Below are 6,078 nucleotides of genomic sequence, written 5' to 3'. Positions count from 1 at the left end.
GCCTTTTTGTCATCCTTACTCGCACCTACAGTCCCATACCTCTTTCACTTCACGGGGAGTTGAGTTGTAGCAGGGTGTTGCGTTCCCTCTTCTTAGAGGCGTGCGTAACAACGTTAGTTAACTGTTTACAAAAACGTACAGAGGTAGTAGCAGATCAGTAGGATGTGTACAGCAAAGCATTTTGACCAAACAGGTCTTCCTCGAGCAGCTATGTTGATTTTGCTCCTACCTTTCTATGTGTTTTTTTTTTTGTAAACAGTTCACTAAAGTGTTCAGTGTAGCATACAGGCCTCCTGTTAAGTGTTTTCTGCAGTAACATACACTACCGGTCAAAAGTTTAAGAACACCTACTCATTTAAGGGTTTTTATWAATTTTTCCTAAAGTTTTTTCTACACTGCAGAAAAATAGTGAAGACATCAACACTATGAAATRACACATATGGAATCATGTAGTAACCAAAAGAATGTTAAAAAAATATATATATATATTTGAGATTCTTCAAAGTAGCCACCCTTTGCCTTGACAGCTTGGATATGGTGTCACTCCTATCAAAACCCATTGAGGGCATACCTAACTGACAGAAACTTGTATTGTTGCATCTGTTGTCGTCCTCCGGTGGCTAGCTAGCTAAATTGGGCCCTTTCCCAAATTAGCCATGGATGGGGATTTGGACTTGTGGTTTTAATTAGTTCTCCACACTGGCTAATGATTTTAACGGTGATTCTGATCCAACCATTAAATCATACATTGTTGTGCCCCTGGCCTGAGAGGATGGAAGTTCAATATGTAGAAGGCTAATGTTAATTAGCTAACGTTGCCCATGAATGGAAGTTAGGCTGGCAAGCATTTTAGCCAGGTACGACAACAAATAAAAGCGTCTACTGTATGAGTCAGACTGTTTCCTCAACATGAGAGGGTGGCATTAGCATTTCTCTACTTGCACAAACACGCACACACAAATCACAATCATGGACAGCCAGGTCATATGTAGCTTACATTGATTGGACTAAATAGTTTTTGGTATCTTTTAGTTGTCACTGTATTACACTAAGTATAGGTGATTTGATGTAAATGGTGCTGGAATAGTGGAGGCAGCAGCTCCTGTGTTCTTTGTGCCTTGAGGTAACTAACTCTGTTGTTCTAAATCAATAGTTGTTTAGTAGTCTGAAAAATGTTGTAAAGATTAACTTGCTTGACCCTGCTGTCGGTCATGTAACAGTCTGTTACATGCAATATGCATGGTGGACTTTGTCGTAGCTGAATCAGAATTAGTTAGGTAACATAGATAAATAAGATGTTTAATCTACTTTCATATTATGCTTATGTGGGATACTTGTCAGTTAGAATGTCTCTTTTTGAACTATACTGTCGGCAGTTGCATTTTCCTTTCTCAGCGAGGGCTGGCAGAAGTTTGAGAGTGTGAAGACTGTGGCGCCAGAGTTGAAGCCCATCAAAGCTGTTTCACCACGGAACATGAGCTAGGGCTTAGTCACTTGGGGCCCAGAGAGGGGAGAGGTCAGGCTTGTCTTCATATGTCAATGTATCTGTTAAACCATGTGATGCTATGAAGAATATCAGAAGGGGAGGAGAACAGAATGGAACATTGTCTTCTTATGGGAATGTGTCTAACTATTGTATGTCCCCTCTGAGGTTGCCCTTATCTTGACCTAGTATATGACCTAAGAGGCTCACTGTCTTCTCTGCGCTTATCCAGGAGGGGGTGTATTTGAGATGGGAGTATCTAGAATTGACAATTGATATATGCCATTGGATGAGGTAATGTTTAGGTACTAAGCACGAGATTGGAACCTCGTTTTAGGAGACCAAACTGAATGATAATTTATAGCTAATGCTATCTAGCTATGGGATACTCCTCTTTCAAGTAAAAGGTCCTTTGTGAACTGTTACTAAGATCTGTGGTTCGTCATGTAAGTTAGGAGGGGGTGTCTTGGCTATAAATGATACTAAGAATTGTTTTGTAGGGACTCTCAGAGAATTCATTTATAGACACTGAATTGATCTGAGTCAAAAAGGGCTATGGTGAAGCTCATATAATATTAAAGATGGACTTTTAAATATAACTCTGACTTGTGTGTGGTTTGCTCTCTCATCATGTAGTAATACAGGAAATTACCACGAAACTTTACCGGACAKATGTCGCTCTCTGGTTTTGTGTTTCCTTTTGTCTCGGCCTTTTGGCCTACTGTATATATCAGTGTCAAGGCATGTGAACTAACAGGTTATAGATCACACAACGCAATTATCACAACACGTAAGACATGGCGAGTGGTGCAGCGTTCTAAGGGACTACAGACCCTGATTATGTAACTCTACCTACATGTACATATTACCTCATTTGCATTGGGCTCCAACATTACTGGCACCACTGACTGGCAATGCACAAACAATACGTAAACAAATATAAACAATATAATTATAGAGAAACTCAAAATACTGTACTTTATTAATGTTCCAATGGAACCCAACAAAAACATAGAATTAATTTAATACAAAATACATTTCACCAAAAGGTTTCATAATTATTGGCACTCCTCATTTAGTACTTAGTGCCACCACCTCTGGCAAGGATAACAGCATGGAGTCTTTTCCTGTAATGTTTGACAAKGTTAAGGAACACATTTGGAGGGATTTTGGACCATTCCTCTATGCAGATCCTTTCAAGATCCTTCACATTCTTGGGTTTGCGCTTATCAACTGCCCTCTTCAACTCCGCCCACAGGTTTTCGATTGGATGGAGGTCCGGCGACTGAGATGGCCATGGCAGAACATAGATTTTGTTGTCACAGAACCATTTCTGTGTGGATCTTGAGGTATGTTTTGGGTCATTGTCTTGTTGGAATGTCCACATACGGCCAAGTCCCAGCCTTCTGGCAGAGGCAACCAGATTGTCAGCCAAAATTGCCTGAATCTTGGTGGAATTCATTATGCCATCAATCTTAACCAGTGCCCCTGGACCTCTGGAATTAAAACAGCCCCAAAACATCACTGACCCACCACCATATTTCACCGTGAGTTTGAGGTGCCTTTCCTTGTATGCATCTCTGTTTCGACGCCAAACATGCCGATGCTGTATCTGACCGAAACATTCAATTTAAGTCTCATCTGACCAGAGCACCTTCTTCCAATCATAATTTAAATGATGTTTGGCAAACTCCAAGTGCTTGCATCTGTGTCTTGGGGTCATTAAGGGCTTTCTTCTGGCAACYCTTCCAAAGAGCCTGTGGAGGTGGTGTCTGATGGTGCTTTTTGAAACCTGGTGACCCCAAGACGCAACCAAGGCCTGATATTGTTTCACAGTGATTCTTGGGGATTTTGTTGCTTCTCTCATGATCCTCCTCCCTATCCTGGGGGTCAAAATGCATTTGCRTCCTCTACCCGTGAGGTTTTCAACTGTTCCATAACTTTTGATAAAAAAAAATAATTGGCCTGACAGTGCTCAGTGGTATATTCAATCGTTTGTGGATGTTCTTGTAGCCATTACCAGATTTATGAAGGTCCTACGACCATCTGTCTCTTCTGAACTGCCAGTTCTTTTGTTTTCTCCATAGTGTTGGATGACAGCGGGATATTGCTTGTGTTACCTCATTTTTATACCCTAGTGAAACAGGAAGTGATATAATGGCTCAAATTAGTTCCTTGAAAATAAAGGAGAGCCGCACACTCTAGGAGCTCAGATGCAAAAATGTAATATCCAACATTTCGACAGCCAAGCTGTTGTCATGATGTTGGCCTGGGGGTAGGTTTATGACAGTCATAAATACTCCCCCCCCCCCCCCCCTTTTTCCTCTCTACCCTACTGATGTGAAATTTGAAAACCCTTGTTAACATAGAGATTCTGGGAACATCAGAAGTTTGGGGGGGAAAGGAACTATATTCTGGTAATCCGACCAATTGAACATATGCCGTGGTACTTATTTTCCGCCATAATTTGCAAATAAATTCATAAAAATCCTAACAATGTGACTTTCTGGATTTTTTTCTAATTTGTCTGTCATGGTTGAAGTGTACCTATGATTAAAATTACAGGCCTCATCTTTTTTAAGTGGGAGGACTTGGTGCTGACTAAATACTATTTTGCCCACTGTTACATGATTTGCTCAATCAGGTAATAGTTATTACGGAGAAAGGATTTTATAGAATAGCATGTTATATCACTTAATCCGGCATAGCCAAGACACGACCACTGTCTTCAATCAGGGTATAAAAATAGTTCCTTAACACGGAACCCAAACCGGCTGCTCAAAATCAAATCAAATTTGTCACATACACATGGTTAGCAGATTTAATGTGAGTGTAGCGAAATGCTTGTGCTTCTAGTTCCGACAATGCAGTAATAACACAACGAGTTAATCTAATCGTAAACAATTCCACAACTACCTTATACACACAAGTGTAAAGGATAACAGAATATGTACATAAAGATATATGAATGAGTAATGGTACAGAACGGCATAGGCAAGATGCAGTAGATGGTATCGAGTACAGTATATACATTATATTAAGTGGCATTGTTTAAAGTGGCTAGTGATACATTTATGATCAATTTACATCAATTTCCAGTATTATTATTAAAGTGAGCTGGAGTTGAGTCAGTATGTTGGCAGCAGCCACTCTATGTTAGTGGTGGCTGTTTAACAGTCTGATGGCCTTGAGATAGAAGCTGTTTTTCAGTCTCTCGGTCCCTGCTTTGATGCACCTGTACTGACCTCGCCTTCTGGATGATAGCGGGGTGAACAGGCAGTGGCTCGGGTGGTTGTTGTCCTTGATCTTTATGGCCTTCCTGTGACATCGGGTGGTGTAGGTGTCCTGGAGGGCAGGTAATTTGCCCCCAGTGATGCGTTGAGCAGACCTCACTACCCTCTGGAGAGCCTTACGGTTGTGGGCGGAGCAGTTGCCGTACCAGGCAGTGATGCAGCCCGACAGGATGCTCTCGTTTGTGAGTGCTTTTGGTGACAAGCCAAATTTCTTCAGCCTCCTGAGGTTGAAGAGGCGCTGCTGCTCCTTCTTCACCACGCTGTCTGTGTGGTTGGACCATTTCAGTTTGTCCGTGATGTGTACGCCAAGGAACTTAAAATGTACTACCCTCTCCACTACTCTCCTGTCGATGTGGATAGGGAGGTGCTCCCTCTGCTGTTTCCTGAAGTCCACAATCATCTCCTTTGTTTTGTTGAGTGTGAGGTTACTTTCCTAACACCACACTCTGAGGGCCCTCACCTCCTCCCTGTAGGCCGTCTCGCGTGCACTATCGTGCATAAATTTATTTTGCCCCTCCCCCCCCACACCAAACGCGATCACGACACGCAGGTTAAAATAGCAAAACAAAATCTGAACCAATGACATTAATTTGGGGACAGGTCGAAAAACATTCAACATGTATGGCAATTTAGCTAGTTAGCTTGCACTTGCTAGCTAACGTTAATTTGTCCTATTTAGCTAGCTTGCACTTGCTAGCTAACGTTAATTTGTCCTATTTAGCTAGCTTGCTGTTGCTAGCTAATTTGTCCTGGGATATAAACATTGAGTTATTTTACCTGAAATGCACAAGGATCTCTACTCCAACAATTAATCTACACATAAAACGGCCAACCGAATCGTTTCTAGTCATCTCTCCTCCTTCCAGGCTTTTTCATCTTTGAACTTATATGGTGATCGCATCTAAACTTTCATTGTATTACCACGACAACCGGGAACAAAGTTCGTCTTTCAATCACCCACGTGGGTATAACCAATGAGGAGATGGCACGTGGGTACCTGCTTCTATAAACCAATTGAGGAGATGACTTTCAGTGAAATCTGCGTCAGAAATAGGAACAACTTCTATTTTAGCCCTTGGCGTCGCAGACGCTCGTTGGCACGCGCATGGTTAGGATGGGATGGTTAGGATGGGATGGGATAGTTAGGATGGGATGGTTAGGATGGGATGGTTAGGATGGGATGGTTGGGATGGGATGGTTGGATGGGATGGTTAGGATGGATGGTTAGGATGGGATAGTTAGGATGGGATAGTTAGGATGGATAGTTAGGATGGGATGGTTAGGTTGGGATGGTTAGGTTGG

This window comes from Salvelinus sp. IW2-2015, unplaced genomic scaffold (assembly GCF_002910315.2).
Source record: "Salvelinus sp. IW2-2015 unplaced genomic scaffold, ASM291031v2 Un_scaffold2134, whole genome shotgun sequence".
NCBI classification, from domain to species: domain Eukaryota; kingdom Metazoa; phylum Chordata; class Actinopteri; order Salmoniformes; family Salmonidae; genus Salvelinus; species Salvelinus sp. IW2-2015.
The sequence above is the reverse complement of the archived record's forward strand: the minus strand, read 5'-3'. Positions refer to the sequence as shown.